The sequence below is a fragment of the Corella eumyota genome, chromosome 5, assembly GCF_963082875.1.
Source record: "Corella eumyota chromosome 5, kaCorEumy4.1, whole genome shotgun sequence".
Taxonomy (NCBI): Eukaryota; Metazoa; Chordata; class Ascidiacea; order Phlebobranchia; family Corellidae; genus Corella; species Corella eumyota.
Window position 1 is genome coordinate 602,022 of NC_137494.1, and position 18,978 is coordinate 620,999.

The following is an 18,978-nucleotide window of genomic DNA, read 5'->3' on the forward strand; positions in this document are numbered from 1 at the left end:
TAAAAGTTATGAAACTTTTATTAAAAATTTATGAAATCTCAAAACCTAAAATTTTGTATTTTATTAGACGCGCATTGGTCTAACTAACATTCAAGATAAAACATTTTGCGAAAATTTTCAGTAAAACAAAAGTTTGAGGTAATTTTGATTTTGGGTTTAATTAGGTCACGTGATATTTTTGGCCAATGATATTGCATACAAATTTTTTGAAAAAAAATTAAAAATTTTAAATCGAAAAATAATTGTTGTGTTAGAACCGCACAGGTCCGATTACCGTGTTTACAAAATATTTTTCGAAAATATTAATATTCATAAAAGTTATGAAACTTTTATTAAAAATTTATGAAATCTTAAAACGTAAAATTTTGTATTTTATTAGACGCGCATTGGGCTAACTAACATTCAAGATAAAACATTTTGCGAAAATTTTTAGTAAAACAAAAGTTTGAGGTAATTTTTATTTTGGTTTTCATTAGGTCACGTGATATTTTTGGCCAATGATATTGCATACAAATTTTTTAAAAAAAAATAAAAAATTTTAAATCAAAAAATAATTGTTGTGTTAGAACCGCACAGGTCCAATTACCGTGTTTACGAAATATTTTTCAAAAATATTAATATTCATAAAAGTTATGAAACTTTTATTAAAAATTTATGAAATCTCAAAACCTAAAATTTTGTATTTTATTAGACGCGCATTGGTCTAACTAACATTCAAGATAAAACATTTTGCGAAAATTTTGAGTAAAACAAAAGTTTGAGGTAATTTTTATTTTGGGTTTAATTAGGTCACGTGATATTTTTGGCCAATGATATTGCATACAAATTTTTTGAAAAAAAATTAAAAATTTTAAATCGAAAAATAATTGTTGTGTTAAAACCGCACAGGTCCGATTACCGTGTTTACAAAATATTTTTTGAAAATATTAATATTCATAAAAGTTATGAAACTTTTATTAAAAATTTATGAAATCTTAAAACCTAAAATTTTGTATTTTATTAGACGCGCATTGGCCTAATTAACATTCAAGATAAAACATTTTGCAAAAATTTTCAGTAAAACAAAAGTTTGAGGTAATTTTTATTTTGGGTTTAATTAGGTCACGTGATATTTTTGGCCAATGATATTGCATACAAATTTTTTGAAAAAAAATAAAAAATTTTAAATCGAAAAATAATTGTTGTGTTAGAACCGCACAGGTCCAATTACCGTGTTTCCAAAATATTTTTCGAAAATATTAATATTCATAAAAGTTATGAAACTTTTATTAAAAATTTATAAAATCTCAAAACCTAAAATTTTGTATTTTATTAGACGCGCATTGGCCTAACTAACATTCAAGATAAAACATTTCGCGAAAATTTTCAGTAAAACAAAAGTTTGAAGTAATTTTTATTTTGGGTTTCATTAGGTCACGTGATATTTTTGGCCAATGATATTGCATACAAATTTTTTAAAAAAAAATTAAAAATTTTAAATCAAAAAATAATTGTTGTGTTAGAACCGCACAGGTCTAATTACCGTGTTTACGAAATATTTTTCAAAAATATTAATATTCATAAAAGTTATGAAACTTTTATTAAAAATTTATGAAATCTCAAAACCTAAAATTTTGTATTTTATTAGACGCGCATTGGGCTAACTAACATTCAAGATAAAACATTTTGAGAAAATTTTCAGTAAAACAAAAGTTTGAGGTAATTTTTATTTTGGTTTTCATTAGGTCACGTGATATTTTTGGCCTATGATATTGCATACAAATTTTTTGAAAAAAAATTAAAAATTTTAAATCAAAAAGTAATTGTTGTGTTAGAACCGCACAGGTCCAATTACCGTGTTTACGAAATATTTTTCAAAAATATTAATATTCATAAAAGTTATGAAACTTTTATTAAAAATTTATGAAATCTCAAAACCTAAAATTTTGTATTTTATTAGACGCGCATTGGTCTAACTAACATTCAAGATAAAACATTTTGCGAAAATTTTCAGTAAAACAAAAGTTTGAGGTAATTTTTATTTTGGGTTTAATTAGGTCACGTGATATTTTTGGCCAATGATATTGCATACAAATATTTTGAAAAAAAATTAAAAATTTTAAATCGAAAAATAATTGTTGTGTTAGAACCGCACAGGTCCGATTACCGTGTTTACAAAATATTTTTCGAAAATATTAATTTTCATAAAAGTTATGAAACTTTTATTAAAAATTTATGAAATCTTAAAACCTAAAATTTTGTATTTTGCTAGACGCGCATTGGGCTAACTAACATTCAAGATAAAACATTTTGCAAAAATTTTTAGTAAAACAAAAGTTTGAGGTAATTTTTATTTTGGTTTTCATTAGGTCACGTGATATTTTTGGCCAATGATATTGCATACAAATTTTTTGAAAAAAAATTAAAAATTTTAAATCAAAAAATAATTGTTGTGTTAGAACCGCACAGGTCCAATTACCGTGTTTACAAAATATTTTTTGAAAATATTAATATTCATAAAAGTTATGAAACTTTTATTAAAAATTTATGAAATCTCAAAACCTAAAATTTTGTATTTTATTAGACGCGCATTGGTCTAACTAACATTCAAGATAAAACATTTTGCGAAAATTTTCAGTAAAACAAAAGTTTGAGGTAATTTTATTTTGGGTTTAATTAGGTCACGTGATATTTTTGGTCAATGATATTGCATACAAATTTTTTGAAAAAAAATTAAAAATTTTAAATCGAAAAATAAGTGTTGTGTTAGAACCGCACAGGTCCGATTACCGTGTTTACAAAATATTTTTTGAAAATATTAATATTCATAAAAGTTATGAAACTTTTATTAAAAATTTATGAAATTTTAAAACCTAAAATTTTGTATTTTATTAGACGCGCATTGGGCTAACTAACATTCAAGATAAAACATTTTGCGAAAATTTTTAGTAAAACAAAAGTTTGAGGTAATTTTTATTTTGGTTTTCATTAGGTCACGTGATATTTTTGGCCAATGATATTGCATACAAATTTTTTGAAAAAAAATTAAAAATTTTAAATTAAAAAATAATTGTTGTGTTAGAACCGCACAAGTCCATTTACCGTGTTTACGAAATATTTTTCGAAAATATTAATATTCATAAAAGTTATGAAACTTTTATTAAAAATTTATGAAATCTCAAAACCTAAAATTTTGTATTTTATTAGACGCGCATTGGTCTAACTAACATTCAAGATAAAACATTTCGCAAAAATTTTCAGTAAAATAAAAGTTTGAGGTAATTTTTATTTTGGGTTTAATTAGGTCACGTGATATTTTTGGCCAATGATATTGCATACAAATTTTTTGAAAAAAAATTAAAAATTTTAAATCAAAAAATAATTGTTGTGTTAGAACCGCACAGGTCCAATTACCGTGTTTCCAAAATATTTTTCGAAAATATTAATATTCATAAAAGTTATGAAACTTTTATTAAAAATTTATAAAATCTCAAAACCTAAAATTTTGTATTTTATTAGACGCGCATTGGCCTAACTAACATTCAAGATAAAACATTTCGCGAAAATTTTGAGTAAAACAAAAGTTTGAAGTAATTTTTATTTTGGGTTTAATTAGGTCACGTGATATTTTTGGCCAATGATATTGCATACAAATTTTTTGAAAAAAAATGAAAATTTTAAATCGAAAAATAATTGTTGTGTTAGAACCGCACAGGTCCAATTACCGTGTTTACAAAATATTTTTCAAAAATATTAATATTTATAAAAGTTATGAAACTTTTATTAAAAATTTATGAAATCTCAAAACCTAAAATTTTGTATTTTATTAGACGCACATTGGCCTAACTAACATTCAAGATAAAACATTTCGCGAAAATTTTTAGTAAAACAAAAGTTTGAGGTAATTTTTATTTTGGGTTTAATTAGGTCACGTGATATTTTTGGCCAATGATATTGCATACAAATTTTTTGAAAAAAAATTAAAAATTTTAAATCAAAAAATAATTGTTGTGTTAGAATCGCACAGGTCCAATTACCGTGTTTCCAAAATATTTTTTGAAAATATTAATATTCATAAAAGTTATGAAACTTTTATTAAAAATTTATGAAATCTTAAAACCTAAAATTTTGTATTTTATTAGACGCGCATTGGGCTAACTAACATTCAAGATAAAACATTTTGCGAAAATTTTTAGTAAAACAAAAGTTTGAGGTAATTTTTATTTTGGTTTTCATTAGGTCACGTGATATTTTTGGCCAATGATATTGCATACAAATTTTTTGAAAAAAAATTAAAAATTTTAAATCAAAAAATAATTGTAATGTTACATCCGCACAAGTCCAATTACTGTGTTTACAAAAAATTTTTCAAAAATATTAATATTCATAAAAGTTATGAAACTTTTATTAAAAATTTATGAAATCTCAAAACCTAAAATTTCGTATTTTATTAGACGCGCATTGGTCTAACTAACATTCAAGATAAAACATTTTGCAAAAATTTTCAGTAAAACAAAAGTTTGAGGTAATTTTTATTTTGGGTTTAATTAGGTCACGTGATATTTTTGGCCAATGATATTGCATACAAATTTTTTGAAAAAAAATAAAAAATTTTAAATCGAAAAATAATTGTTGTGTTAGAACCGCACAGGTCCAATTACCGTGTTTCCAAAATATTTTTCGAAAATATTAATATTCATAAAAGTTATGAAACTTTTATTAAAAATTTATAAAATCTCAAAACCTAAAATTTTGCATTTTATTAGACGCGCATTGGCCTAACTAACATTCAAGATAAAACATTTCGCGAAAATTTTCAGTAAAACAAAAGTTTGAAGTAATTTTTATTTTGGGTTTCATTAGGTCACGTGATATTTTTGGCCAATAATATTGCATACAAATTTTTTGAAAAAAAATTAAAAATTTTAAATCAAAAAATAATTGTTGTGTTAGAACCACACAGGTCCAATTACCGTGTTTACGAAATATTTTTCAAAAATATTAATATTCATAAAAGTTATGAAACTTTTATTAAAAATTTATGAAATCTCAAAACCTAAAATTTTGTATTTTATTAGACGCGCATTGGGCTAACTAACATTCAAGATAAAACATTTTGAGAAAATTTTTAGTAAAACAAAAGTTTGAGGTAATTTTTATTTTGGTTTTCATTAGGTCACGTGATATTTTTGGCCTATGATATTGCATACAAATGTTTTGAAAAAAAATTAAAAATTTTAAATCAAAAAGTAATTGTTGTGTTAGAACCGCACAGGTCCAATTACCGTGTTTACGAAATATTTTTCAAAAATATTAATATTCATAAAAGTTATGAAACTTTTATTAAAAATTTATGAAATCTCAAAACCTAAAATTTTGTATTTTATTAGACGCGCATTGGTCTAACTAACATTCAAGATAAAACATTTTGCGAAAATTTTCAGTAAAACAAAAGTTTGAGGTAATTTTTATTTTGGGTTTAATTAGGTCACGTGATATTTTTGGCCAATGATATTGCATACAAATTTTTTGAAAAAAAATTAAAAATTTTAAATCGAAAAATAATTGTTGTGTTAGAACCGCACAGGTCCGATTACCGTGTTTACAAAATATTTTTTGAAAATATTAATATTCATAAAAGTTATGAAACTTTTATTAAAAATTTATGAAATTTTAAAACCTAAAATTTTGTATTTTATTAGACGCGCATTGGGCTAACTAACATTCAAGATAAAACATTTTGCGAAAATTTTTAGTAAAACAAAAGTTTGAGGTAATTTTTATTTTGGTTTTCATTAGGTCACGTGATATTTTTGGCCAATGATATTGCATACAAATTTTTTGAAAAAAAATTAAAAATTTTAAATCAAAAAATAATTGTTGTGTTAGAACCGCACAAGTCCAATTACCGTGTTTACGAAATATTTTTCGAAAATATTAATATTCATAAAAGTTATGAAACTTTTATTAAAAATTTATGAAATCTCAAAACCTAAAATTTTGTATTTTATTAGACGCGCATTGGTCTAACTAACATTCAAGATAAAACATTTCGCAAAAATTTTCAGTAAAATAAAAGTTTGAGGTAATTTTTATTTTGGGTTTAATTAGGTCACGTGATATTTTTGGCCAATGATATTGCATACAAATTTTTTGAAAAAAAATTAAAAATTTTAAATCGAAAAATAATTGTTGTGTTAGAACCGCACAGGTCCAATTACCGTGTTTCCAAAATATTTTTTGAAAATATTAATATTCATAAAAGTTATGAAACTTTTATTAAAAATTTATAAAATCTCAAAACCTAAAATTTTGTATTTTATTAGACGCGCATTGGCCTAACTAACATTCAAGATAAAACATTTCGCGAAAATTTTGAGTAAAACAAAAGTTTGAAGTAATTTTTATTTTGGGTTTAATTAGGTCACGTGATATTTTTGGCCAATGATATTGCATACAAATTTTTTGAAAAAAAATGAAAATTTTAAATCGAAAAATAATTGTTGTGTTAGAACCGCACAGGTCCAATTACCGTGTTTACCAAATATTTTTCAAAAATATTAATATTTATAAAAGTTATGAAACTTTTATTAAAAATTTATGAAATCTCAAATCCTAAAATTTTGTATTTTATTAGACGCACATTGGCCTAACTAACATTCAAGATAAAACATTTCGCGAAAATTTTTAGTAAAACAAAAGTTTGAGGTAATTTTTATTTTGGGTTTAATTAGGTCACGTGATATTTTTGGCCAATGATATTGCATACAAATTTTTTGAAAAAAAATTAAAAATTTTAAATCAAAAAATAATTGTTGTGTTAGAATCGCACAGGTCCAATTACCGTTTTTCCAAAATATTTTTTGAAATTATTAATATTCATAAAAGTTATGAAACTTTTATTAGAAATTTATGAAATCTTAAAACCTAAAATTTTGTATTTTATTAGACGCGCATTGGGCTAACTAACATTCAAGATAAAACATTTTGCGAAAATTTTTAGTAAAACAAAAGTTTGAGGTAATTTTTATTTTGGTTTTCATTAGGTCACGTGATATTTTTGGCCAATGATATTGCATACAAATTTTTTGAAAAAAAATTAAAAATTTTAAATCAAAAAATAATTGTTATGTTACATCCGCACAAGTCCAATTACTGTGTTTACAAAAAATTTTTCAAAAATATTAATATTCATAAAAGTTATGAAACTTTTATTAAAAATTTATGAAATCTCAAAACCTAAAATTTCGTATTTTATTAGACGCGCATTGGTCTAACTAACATTCAAGATAAAACATTTTGCGAAAATTTTCAGTAAAACAAAAGTTTGAGGTAATTTTTATTTTGGGTTTAATTAGGTCACGTGATATTTTTGGCCAATGATATTGCATACAAATTTTTTGAAAAAAAATAAAAAATTTTAAATCGAAAAATAATTGTTGTGTTAGAACCGCACAGGTACAATTACCGTGTTTCCAAAATATTTTTCGAAAATATTAATATTCATAAAAGTTATGAAACTTTTATTAAAAATTTATAAAATCTCAAAACCTAAAATTTTGCATTTTATTAGACGCGCATTGGCCTAACTAACATTCAAGATAAAACATTTCGCGAAAATTTTCAGTAAAACAAAAGTTTGAAGTAATTTTTATTTTGGGTTTCATTAGGTCACGTGATATTTTTGGCCAATAATATTGCATACAAATTTTTTGAAAAAAAATTAAAAATTTTAAATCAAAAAATAATTGTTGTGTTAGAACCACACAGGTCCAATTACCGTGTTTACGAAATATTTTTCAAAAATATTAATATTCATAAAAGTTATGAAACTTTTATTAAAAATTTATGAAATCTCAAAACCTAAAATTTTGTATTTTATTAGACGCGCATTGGGCTAACTAACATTCAAGATAAAACATTTTGAGAAAATTTTTAGTAAAACAAAAGTTTGAGGTAATTTTTATTTTGGTTTTCATTAGGTCACGTGATATTTTTGGCCTATGATATTGCATACAAATGTTTTGAAAAAAAATTAAAAATTTTAAATCAAAAAGTAATTGTTGTGTTAGAACCGCACAGGTCCAATTACCGTGTTTACGAAATATTTTTCAAAAATATTAATATTCATAAAAGTTATGAAACTTTTATTAAAAATTTATGAAATCTCAAAACCTAAAATTTTGTATTTTATTAGACGCGCATTGGGCTAACTAACATTCAAGATAAAACATTTTGCGAAAATTTTTAGTAAAACAAAAGTTTGAGGTAATTTTTATTTTGGTTTTCATTAGGTCACGTGATATTTTTGGCCAATGATATTGCATACAAATTTTTTGAAAAAAAATTAAAAATTTTAAATCAAAAAATAATTGTTATGTTACATCCGCACAAGTCCAATTACTGTGTTTACAAAAAATTTTTCAAAAATATTAATATTCATAAAAGTTATGAAACTTTTATTAAAAATTTATGAAATCTCAAAACCTAAAATTTCGTATTTTATTAGACGCGCATTGGTCTAACTAACATTCAAGATAAAACATTTTGCGAAAATTTTCAGTAAAACAAAAGTTTGAGGTAATTTTTATTTTGGGTTTAATTAGGTCACGTGATATTTTTGGCCAATGATATTGCATACAAATTTTTTGAAAAAAAATAAAAAATTTTAAATCGAAAAATAATTGTTGTGTTAGAACCGCACAGGTCCAATTACCGTGTTTCCAAAATATTTTTCGAAAATATTAATATTCATAAAAGTTATGAAACTTTTATTAAAAATTTATAAAATCTCAAAACCTAAAATTTTGCATTTTATTAGACGCGCATTGGCCTAACTAACATTCAAGATAAAACATTTCGCGAAAATTTTCAGTAAAACAAAAGTTTGAAGTAATTTTTATTTTGGGTTTCATTAGGTCACGTGATATTTTTGGCCAATAATATTGCATACAAATTTTTTGAAAAAAAATTAAAAATTTTAAATCAAAAAATAATTGTTGTGTTAGAACCACACAGGTCCAATTACCGTGTTTACGAAATATTTTTCAAAAATATTAATATTCATAAAAGTTATGAAACTTTTATTAAAAATTTATGAAATCTCAAAACCTAAAATTTTGTATTTTATTAGACGCGCATTGGGCTAACTAACATTCAAGATAAAACATTTTGAGAAAATTTTTAGTAAAACAAAAGTTTGAGGTAATTTTTATTTTGGTTTTCATTAGGTCACGTGATATTTTTGGCCTATGATATTGCATACAAATGTTTTGAAAAAAAATTAAAAATTTTAAATCAAAAAGTAATTGTTGTGTTAGAACCGCACAGGTCCAATTACCGTGTTTACGAAATATTTTTCAAAAATATTAATATTCATAAAAGTTATGAAACTTTTATTAAAAATTTATGAAATCTCAAAACCTAAAATTTTGTATTTTATTAGACGCGCATTGGTCTAACTAACATTCAAGATAAAACATTTTGCGAAAATTTTCAGTAAAACAAAAGTTTGAGGTAATTTTTATTTTGGGTTTAATTAGGTCACGTGATATTTTTGGCCAATGATATTGCATACAAATTTTTTGAAAAAAAATTAAAAATTTTAAATCGAAAAATAATTGTTGTGTTAGAACCGCACAGGTCCGATTACCGTGTTTACAAAATATTTTTCGAAAATATTAATATTCATAAAAGTTATGAAACTTTTATTAAAAATTTATGAAATCTCAAAACCTAAAATTTTGTATTTTATTAGACGCGCATTGGTCTAACTAACATTCAAGATAAAACATTTTGCGAAAATTTTCAGTAAAACAAAAGTTTGAGGTAATTTTTATTTTGGGTTTAATTAGGTCACGTGATATTTTTGGTCAATGATATTGCATACAAATTTTTTGAAAAAAAATTAAAAATTTTAAATCGAAAAATAAGTGTTGTGTTAGAACCGCACAGGTCCGATTACCGTGTTTACAAAATATTTTTTGAAAATATTAATATTCATAAAAGTTATGAAACTTTTATTAAAAATTTATGAAATTTTAAAACCTAAAATTTTGTATTTTATTAGACGCGCATTGGTCTAACTAACATTCAAGATAAAACATTTTGCGAAAATTTTCAGTAAAACAAAAGTTTGAGGTAATTTTTATTTTGGGTTTAATTAGGTCACGTGATATTTTTGGCCAATGATATTGCATACAAATTTTTTGAAAAAAAATTAAAAATTTTAAATCGAAAAATAATTGTTGTGTTAGAACCGCACAGGTCCGATTACCGTGTTTACAAAATATTTTTTGAAAATATTAATATTCATAAAAGTTATGAAACTTTTATTAAAAATTTATGAAATTTTAAAACCTAAAATTTTGTATTTTATTAGACGCGCATTGGGCTAACTAACATTCAAGATAAAACATTTTGCGAAAATTTTTAGTAAAACAAAAGTTTGAGGTAATTTTTATTTTGGTTTTCATTAGGTCACGTGATATTTTTGGCCAATGATATTGCATACAAATTTTTTGAAAAAAAATTAAAAATTTTAAATCAAAAAAAAATTTTAAATCAAAAAAAAATAATGTTAGAACCGCACAAGTCCAATTACCGTGTTTACGAAATATTTTTCGAAAATATTAATATTCATAAAAGTTATGAAACTTTTATTAAAAATTTATGAAATCTCAAAACCTAAAATTTTGTATTTTATTAGACGCGCATTGGTCTAACTAACATTCAAGATAAAACATTTCGCAAAAATTTTCAGTAAAATAAAAGTTTGAGGTAATTTTTATTTTGGGTTTAATTAGGTCACGTGATATTTTTGGCCAATGATATTGCATACAAATTTTTTGAAAAAAAATTAAAAATTTTAAATCGAAAAATAATTGTTGTGTTAGAACCGCACAGGTCCAATTACCGTGTTTCCAAAATATTTTTCGAAAATATTAATATTCATAAAAGTTATGAAACTTTTATTAAAAATTTATAAAATCTCAAAACCTAAAATTTTGTATTTTATTAGACGCGCATTGGCCTAACTAACATTCAAGATAAAACATTTCGCGAAAATTTTGAGTAAAACAAAAGTTTAAAGTAATTTTTATTTTGGGTTTAATTAGGTCACGTGATATTTTTGGCCAATGATATTGCATACAAATTTTTTGAAAAAAAATGAAAATTTTAAATCGAAAAATAATTGTTGTGTTAGAACCGCACAGGTCCAATTACCGTGTTTACCAAATATTTTTCAAAAATATTAATATTTATAAAAGTTATGAAACTTTTATTAAAAATTTATGAAATCTCAAATCCTAAAATTTTGTATTTTATTAGACGCACATTGGCCTAACTAACATTCAAGATAAAACATTTCGCGAAAATTTTTAGTAAAACAAAAGTTTGAGGTAATTTTTATTTTGGGTTTAATTAGGTCACGTGATATTTTTGGCCAATGATATTGCATACAAATTTTTTGAAAAAAAATTAAAAATTTTAAATCAAAAAATAATTGTTGTGTTAGAATCGCACAGGTCCAATTACCGTGTTTCCAAAATATTTTTTGAAAATATTAATATTCATAAAAGTTATGAAACTTTTATTAGAAATTTATGAAATCTTAAAACCTAAAATTTTGTATTTTATTAGACGCGCATTGGGCTAACTAACATTCAAGATAAAACATTTTGCGAAAATTTTTAGTAAAACAAAAGTTTGAGGTAATTTTTATTTTGGTTTTCATTAGGTCACGTGATATTTTTGGCCAATGATATTGCATACAAATTTTTTGAAAAAAAATTAAAAATTTTAAATCAAAAAATAATTGTTATGTTACATCCGCACAAGTCCAATTACTGTGTTTACAAAAAATTTTTCAAAAATATTAATATTCATAAAAGTTATGAAACTTTTATTAAAAATTTATGAAATCTCAAAACCTAAAATTTCGTATTTTATTAGACGCGCATTGGTCTAACTAACATTCAAGATAAAACATTTTGCGAAAATTTTCAGTAAAACAAAAGTTTGAGGTAATTTTTATTTTGGGTTTAATTAGGTCACGTGATATTTTTGGCCAATGATATTGCATACAAATTTTTTGAAAAAAAATAAAAAATTTTAAATCGAAAAATAATTGTTGTGTTAGAACCGCACAGGTCCAATTACCGTGTTTCCAAAATATTTTTCGAAAATATTAATATTCATAAAAGTTATGAAACTTTTATTAAAAATTTATAAAATCTCAAAACCTAAAATTTTGCATTTTATTAGACGCGCATTGGCCTAACTAACATTCAAGATAAAACATTTCGCGAAAATTTTCAGTAAAACAAAAGTTTGAAGTAATTTTTATTTTGGGTTTCATTAGGTCACGTGATATTTTTGGCCAATAATATTGCATACAAATTTTTTGAAAAAAAATTAAAAATTTTAAATCAAAAAATAATTGTTGTGTTAGAACCACACAGGTCCAATTACCGTGTTTACGAAATATTTTTCAAAAATATTAATATTCATAAAAGTTATGAAACTTTTATTAAAAATTTATGAAATCTCAAAACCTAAAATTTTGTATTTTATTAGACGCGCATTGGGCTAACTAACATTCAAGATAAAACATTTTGAGAAAATTTTTAGTAAAACAAAAGTTTGAGGTAATTTTTATTTTGGTTTTCATTAGGTCACGTGATATTTTTGGCCTATGATATTGCATACAAATGTTTTGAAAAAAAATTAAAAATTTTAAATCAAAAAGTAATTGTTGTGTTAGAACCGCACAGGTCCAATTACCGTGTTTACGAAATATTTTTCAAAAATATTAATATTCATAAAAGTTATGAAACTTTTATTAAAAATTTATGAAATCTCAAAACCTAAAATTTTGTATTTTATTAGACGCGCATTGGGCTAACTAACATTCAAGATAAAACATTTTGCGAAAATTTTTAGTAAAACAAAAGTTTGAGGTAATTTTTATTTTGGTTTTCATTAGGTCACGTGATATTTTTGGCCAATGATATTGCATACAAATTTTTTGAAAAAAAATTAAAAATTTTAAATCAAAAAATAATTGTTATGTTACATCCGCACAAGTCCAATTACTGTGTTTACAAAAAATTTTTCAAAAATATTAATATTCATAAAAGTTATGAAACTTTTATTAAAAATTTATGAAATCTCAAAACCTAAAATTTCGTATTTTATTAGACGCGCATTGGTCTAACTAACATTCAAGATAAAACATTTTGCGAAAATTTTCAGTAAAACAAAAGTTTGAGGTAATTTTTATTTTGGGTTTAATTAGGTCACGTGATATTTTTGGCCAATGATATTGCATACAAATTTTTTGAAAAAAAATAAAAAATTTTAAATCGAAAAATAATTGTTGTGTTAGAACCGCACAGGTCCAATTACCGTGTTTCCAAAATATTTTTCGAAAATATTAATATTCATAAAAGTTATGAAACTTTTATTAAAAATTTATAAAATCTCAAAACCTAAAATTTTGCATTTTATTAGACGCGCATTGGCCTAACTAACATTCAAGATAAAACATTTCGCGAAAATTTTCAGTAAAACAAAAGTTTGAGGTAATTTTTATTTTGGGTTTCATTAGGTCACGTGATAATTTTGGCCAATAATATTGCATACAAATTTTTTGAAAAAAAATTAAAAATTTTAAATCAAAAAATAATTGTTGTGTTAGAACCACACAGGTCCAATTACCGTGTTTACGAAATATTTTTCAAAAATATTAATATTCATAAAAGTTATGAAACTTTTATTAAAAATTTATGAAATCTCAAAACCTAAAATTTTGTATTTTATTAGACGCGCATTGGGCTAACTAACATTCAAGATAAAACATTTTGAGAAAATTTTTAGTAAAACAAAAGTTTGAGGTAATTTTTATTTTGGTTTTCATTAGGTCACGTGATATTTTTGGCCTATGATATTGCATACAAATGTTTTGAAAAAAAATTAAAAATTTTAAATCAAAAAGTAATTGTTGTGTTAGAACCGCACAGGTCTAATTACCGTGTTTACGAAATATTTTTCAAAAATATTAATATTCATAAAAGTTATGAAACTTTTATTAAAAATTTATGAAATCTCAAAACCTAAAATTTTGTATTTTATTAGACGCGCATTGGTCTAACTAACATTCAAGATAAAACATTTTGCGAAAATTTTCAGTAAAACAAAAGTTTGAGGTAATTTTTATTTTGGGTTTAATTAGGTCACGTGATATTTTTGGCCAATGATATTGCATACAAATTTTTTGAAAAAAAATTAAAAATTTTAAATCGAAAAATAATTGTTGTGTTAGAACCGCACAGGTCCGATTACCGTGTTTACAAAATATTTTTCGAAAATATTAATATTCATAAAAGTTATGAAACTTTTATTAAAAATTTATGAAATCTCAAAACCTAAAATTTTGTATTTTATTAGACGCGCATTGGTCTAACTAACATTCAAGATAAAACATTTTGCGAAAATTTTCAGTAAAACAAAAGTTTGAGGTAATTTTTATTTTGGGTTTAATTAGGTCACGTGATATTTTAGGTCAATGATATTGCATACAAATTTTTTGAAAAAAAATTAAAAATTTTAAATCGAAAAATAAGTGTTGTGTTAGAACCGCACAGGTCCGATTACCGTGTTTACAAAATATTTTTTGAAAATATTAATATTCATAAAAGTTATGAAACTTTTATTAAAAATTTATGAAATTTTAAAACCTAAAATTTTGTATTTTATTAGACGCGCATTGGTCTAACTAACATTCAAGATAAAACATTTTGCGAAAATTTTTAGTAAAACAAAAGTTTGAGGTAATTTTTATTTTGGTTTTCATTAGGTCACGTGATATTTTTGGCCAATGATATTGCATACAAATTTTTTGAAAAAAAATTAAAAATTTTAAATCAAAAAATAATTGTTGTGTTAGAACCGCACAAGTTCAATTACCGTGTTTACGAAATATTTTTCGAAAATATTAATATTCATAAAAGTTATGAAACTTTTATTAAAAATTTATGAAATCTCAAAACCTAAAATTTTGTATTTTATTAGACGCGCATTGGTCTAACTAACATTCAAGATAAAACATTTCGCAAAAATTTTCAGTAAAATAAAAGTTTGAGGTAATTTTTATTTTGGGTTTAATTAGGTCACGTGATATTTTTGGCCAATGATATTGCATACAAATTTTTTGAAAAAAAATTAAAAATTTTAAATCGAAAAATAATTGTTGTGTTAGAACCGCACAGGTCCGATTACCGTGTTTACAAAATATATTTCGAAAATATTAATATTCATAAAAGTTATGAAACTTTTATTAAAAATTTATGAAATCTCAAAACCTAAAATTTTGTATTTTATTAGACGCGCATTGGTCTAACTAACATTCAAGATAAAACATTTTGCGAAAATTTTCAGTAAAACAAAAGTTTGAGGTAATTTTTATTTTGGGTTTAATTAGGTCACGTGATATTTTTGGTCAATGATATTGCATACAAATTTTTTGAAAAAAAATTAAAAATTTTAAATCGAAAAATAAGTGTTGTGTTAGAACCGCACAGGTCCGATTACCGTGTTTACAAAATATTTTTTGAAAATATTAATATTCATAAAAGTTATGAAACTTTTATTAAAAATTTATGAAATTTTAAAACCTAAAATTTTGTATTTTATTAGACGCGCATTGGGCTAACTAACATTCAAGATAAAAAAATTTCGCGAAAATTTTTAGTAAAACAAAAGTTTGAGGTAATTTTTATTTTGGTTTTCATTAGGTCACGTGATATTTTTGGCCAATGATATTGCATACAAATTTTTTGAAAAAAAATTAAAAATTTTAAATCAAAAAATAATTGTTGTGTTAGAACCGCACAAGTCCAATTACCGTGTTTACGAAATATTTTTCGAAAATATTAATATTCATAAAAGTTATGAAACTTTTATTAAAAATTTATGAAATCTCAAAACCTAAAATTTTGTATTTTATTAGACGCGCATTGGTCTAACTAACATTCAAGATAAAACATTTCGCAAAAATTTTCAGTAAAATAAAAGTTTGAGGTAATTTTTATTTTGGGTTTAATTAGGTCACGTGATATTTTTGGCCAATGATATTGCATACAAATTTTTTGAAAAAAAATTAAAAATTTTAAATCGAAAAATAATTGTTGTGTTAGAACCGCACAGGTCCAATTACCGTGTTTCCAAAATATTTTTCGAAAATATTAATATTCATAAAAGTTATGAAACTTTTATTAAAAATTTATAAAATCTCAAAACCTAAAATTTTGTATTTTATTAGACGCGCATTGGCCTAACTAACATTCAAGATAAAACATTTCGCGAAAATTTTGAGTAAAACAAAAGTTTGAAGTAATTTTTATTTTGGGTTTAATTAGGTCACGTGATATTTTTGGCCAATGATATTGCATACAAATTTTTTGAAAAAAAATGAAAATTTTAAATCAAAAAATAATTGTTGTGTTAGAACCGCACAGGTCCAATTACCGTGTTTACAAAATATTTTTCAAAAATATTAATATTTATAAAAGTTATGAAACTTTTATTAAAAATTTATGAAATCTCAAAACCTAAAATTTTGTATTTTATTAGACGCACATTGGCCTAACTAACATTCAAGATAAAACATTTCGCGAAAATTTTTAGTAAAACAAAAGTTTGAGGTAATTTTTATTTTGGGTTTAATTAGGTCACGTGATATTTTTGGCCAATGATATTGCATACAAATTTTTTGAAAAAAAATTAAAAATTTTAAATCAAAAAATAATTGTTGTGTTAGAATCGCACAGGTCCAATTACCGTGTTTCCAAAATATTTTTTGAAAATATTAATATTCATAAAAGTTATGAAACTTTTATTAAAAATTTATGAAATCTTAAAACCTAAAATTTTGTATTTTATTAGACGCGCATTGGGCTAACTAACATTCAAGATAAAACATTTTGCGAAAATTTTTAGTAAAACAAAAGTTTGAGGTAATTTTTATTTTGGTTTTCATTCGGTCACGTGATATTTTTGGCCAATGATATTGCATACAAATTTTTTGAAAAAAAATTAAAAATTTTAAATCAAAAAATAATTGTTATGTTACATCCGCACAAGTCCAATTACTGTGTTTACAAAAAATTTTTCAAAAATATTAATATTCATAAAAGTTATGAAACTTTTATTAAAAATTTATGAAATCTCAAAACCTAAAATTTCGTATTTTATTAGACGCGCATTGGTCTAACTAACATTCAAGATAAAACATTTTGCAAAAATTTTCAGTAAAACAAAAGTTTGAGGTAATTTTTATTTTGGGTTTAATTAGGTCACGTGATATTTTTGGCCAATGATATTGCATACAAATTTTTTGAAAAAAAATAAAAAATTTTAAATCGAAAAATAATTGTTGTGTTAGAACCGCACAGGTCCAATTACCGTGTTTCCAAAATATTTTTCGAAAATATTAATATTCATAAAAGTTATGAAACTTTTATTAAAAATTTATAAAATCTCAAAACCTAAAATTTTGCATTTTATTAGACGCGCATTGGCCTAACTAACATTCAAGATAAAACATTTCGCGAAAATTTTCAGTAAAACAAAAGTTTGAAGTAATTTTTATTTTGGGTTTCATTAGGTCACGTGATATTTTTGGCCAATAATATTGCATACAAATTTTTTGAAAAAAAATTAAAAATTTTAAATCAAAAAATAATTGTTGTGTTAGAACCACACAGGTCCAATTACCGTGTTTACGAAATATTTTTCAAAAATATTAATATTCATAAAAGTTATGAAACTTTTATTAAAAATTTATGAAATCTCAAAACCTAAAATTTTGTATTTTATTAGACGCGCATTGGGCTAACTAACATTCAAGATAAAACATTTTGAGAAAATTTTTAGTAAAACAAAAGTTTGAGGTAATTTTTATTTTGGTTTTCATTAGGTCACGTGATATTTTTGGCCTATGATATTGCATACAAATGTTTTGAAAAAAAATTAAAAATTTTAAATCAAAAAGTAATTGTTGTGTTAGAACCGCACAGGTCCAATTACCGTGTTTACGAAATATTTTTCAAAAATATTAATATTCATAAAAGTTATGAAACTTTTATTAAAAATTTATGAAATCTCAAAACCTAAAATTTTGTATTTTATTAGACGCGCATTGGTCTAACTAACATTCAAGATAAAACATTTTGCGAAAATTTTCAGTAAAACAAAAGTTTGAGGTAATTTTTATTTTGGGTTTAATTAGGTCACGTGATATTTTTGGCCAATGATATTGCATACAAATTTTTTGAAAAAAAATTAAAAATTTTAAATCGAAAAATAATTGTTGTGTTAGAACCGCACAGGTCCGATTACCGTGTTTCCAAAATATTTTTCGAAAATATTAATATTCATAAAAGTTATGAAACTTTTATTAAAAATTTATGAAATCTCAAAACCTAAAATTTTGTATTTTATTAGACGCGCATTGGTCTAACTAACATTCAAGATAAAACATTTTGCGAAAATTTTCAGTAAAACAAAAGTTTGAGGTAATTTTTATTTTGGGTTTAATTAGGTCACGTGATATTTTTGGTCAATGATATTGCATACAAATTTTTTGAAAAAAAATTAAAAATTTTAAATCGAAAAATAAGTGTTGTGTTAGAACCGCACAGGTCCGATTACCGTGTTTACAAAATATTTTTTGAAAATATTAATATTCATAAAAGCTATGAAACTTTTATTAAAAATTTATGAAATTTCAAAACCTAAAATTTTGTATTTTATTAGACGCACATTGGCCTGACTAACATTCAAGACAAAACATTTCGCGAAAATTTTCAGTAAAACAAAAGTTTGAGGTAATTTTTATTTTGGGTTTTTATTAGGTCACGTGATATTTTTGGTCAATGAGATTGCATATAAATTTTTTGAAAAAAAATTAAAAATTTTAAATCGAAAAATAATTGT